At 47.0% G+C, this 2,500-nt stretch overlaps 1 protein-coding gene across 2 annotated transcripts in view; it reads left to right on the forward strand.

Annotated features, from left to right (window-relative positions):
• The window catches only part of LOC143492654 (connector enhancer of kinase suppressor of ras 2), a 47,292-nt gene that overhangs the window by 4,166 nt on the left and 40,626 nt on the right, over nt 1-2,500 (forward strand). The gene's annotated exons all lie outside the window — the stretch shown is intronic.

Genomic DNA, 2,500 nt, shown 5'->3' on the forward strand with positions numbered 1-2,500 from the left:
ACTCCCAAGAACGTTGAACGTGTGCCTAAATAAACCATTCAAACACCACTGATACTTCATGGAGATCTGTAGCTAATCACCATTTACAGTGACAACCACCATGATAACCGAATGTTCCAGCTCTACAGCTGTTCGTACACTTGTTTATTGGTCACTATGGTAACAAAGATTCACACCGAGCAGCCCAACACTTGTGTACTGTGGAGGTTGTGTGTGTGCATCTTTAGATGTTTCTACAGGACAAACCCAATGTTTGGACCAGGACAAACCTACATGGTCCCTGTGTGGACATTATGTACCAGGACAGACCCACACAGTCCCTGTGGGGCAGCTTACACAGGGTTGGGGTACATGGACACTTTCAGCACTGCTGTGCCCCTGCACACTACACACTACCCAGCTGGAGTTGACACACTACACACTACACACTACACACTACCCAGCTGGAGTTGACACACTACACACTACACACTACACACTACCCAGCTGGAGTTGACACACTACACACTACACGCTACCCAACTGGAGTTGACACACTACACACTACACACTACACACTACCCAGCTGGAGTTGACACAATACACACTACACACTACACACTACACACTACCCAGCTGGAGTTGACACACTACACACTACACACTACACACTACCCACCTGAAGTTGACACACTACACACTACCTCCATACCTCACACCTCACCTCACACCCCACCTCACCTCACACCTCACCTCACACCTCACCTCCACACCTCACACCTCACCTCACACCCCACCTCCACACCTCACCTCACACCTCACCTCCACACCTCACCACACACCTCACCTCCACAGCTCACCTCATACCTCACCTCCACATCTCACCTCCACACCTCACCTCACACCCCACCTCCACACCTCACCTCCACACCTCTCACCTCACCTCCACACCTCACCTCCACACCTCTCACCTCACCTCCACACCTCACCTCCACACCTCTCACCTCACCTCCTCACCTCACCTCCACACCTCACCTCCACACCTCTCACCTCACCTCCACACCTCACCTCCACACCTCACCTCCACACCTCTCACCTCACCTCCACACCTCTCACCTCACCTCCACACCTCACCTCCACACCTCTCACCTCACCTCCACACCTCACACCTCACCTCCACACCTCACCTCCACATCTCTCACCTCACCTCCACACCTCTCACCTCACCTCCACACCTCACCTCCAAACCTCACACCTCACCTCCACACCCCACTTCCACACCTCACACCTCACCTCCACACCTCACACCTCACCTCACACCTCACCTCATACCTCACCTCCACACCTCACCTCCACACCTCACACCTCACCTCACACCCCACCTCCACACCTCACCTCACACCTCACCTCCACACCTCTCACCTCACCTCCACACCTCACCTCACACCTCACCTCCACACCTCACACCTCACCTCCACACCTCTCACCTCACCTCCACACCTCACACCTCACCTCCACACCTCTCACCTCACCTCCACACCTCACCTCCAAACCTCACACCTCACCTCACACCTCACCTCCACACCCCACTTCCACACCTCACACCTCACCTCCACACACTAGCAAGAATGTAAATACTAGCACATTAATGTAAGGATGTAAAGACTAGCACACTAGTATAAGGATGTAAGGATTAGCACACTAGTGTAAGGATGTAAGAATTAGCACACTAAGGATGTAATGACTAGCACACTAGAATAACGATGTAAAGACTAGCACACTAGTGTAAGAAAAGACTAGTACACTAGTGTAAGAATGTAAAGACTAGCACACCAGTATATGGATGTAAAGACTAGCACACCAGTCTAAGAATGTAAAGACTAGTACACTAGTGTAAGAAAAGACTAGTACACTAGTGTAACAATGTAAAGACTAGCACATTAGTGTAAGGAAAAATTAGTATATGAGTGTAAGAATGTAAAGACTAGCACACCAGTCTAAGGATGTAAAGACTAGCACATTAGTGTAAGGAAAAATTAGTACATGAGTGTAAGAATGTAAAGACTAGCACACCAGTCTAAGGATGTAAAGACTAGCACACTAGTGTAAGAATAGACTAGTGTTACAATGTAAAGACTAGCACACTAGTGTAATGATGTAATGACTAACACACTAGTGTAAGGATGTAAAGTCTAGCACATTCGTGTAAAGGAGTAAATACAAGCACACTAGTGTAATGATGTAATGACTAGCACACTGATGTAAAGTCTAGCATACCAGTATATGGATTCTGCCATGGAAACAACACAGGAATTCTGTATCTGATAAAGGCTTCACAAGTACATGTATATTTGTTTATACTTTATTTTGTGTATTTTTCCTGTGGGTATTTTGTCTTGTGTGTATTTTTCCTGACTATATAATAATATATAACCCTAACCCTATATATAACCTTATATATAATAATATATAACCTTAATCTTAGAATAATATATAACAGAAGGGTCCCTCTCTACTCTTT

The sequence above is a fragment of the Brachyhypopomus gauderio genome, unplaced genomic scaffold (assembly GCF_052324685.1).
Source record: "Brachyhypopomus gauderio isolate BG-103 unplaced genomic scaffold, BGAUD_0.2 sc80, whole genome shotgun sequence".
NCBI lineage: Eukaryota > Metazoa > Chordata > Actinopteri > Gymnotiformes > Hypopomidae > Brachyhypopomus > Brachyhypopomus gauderio.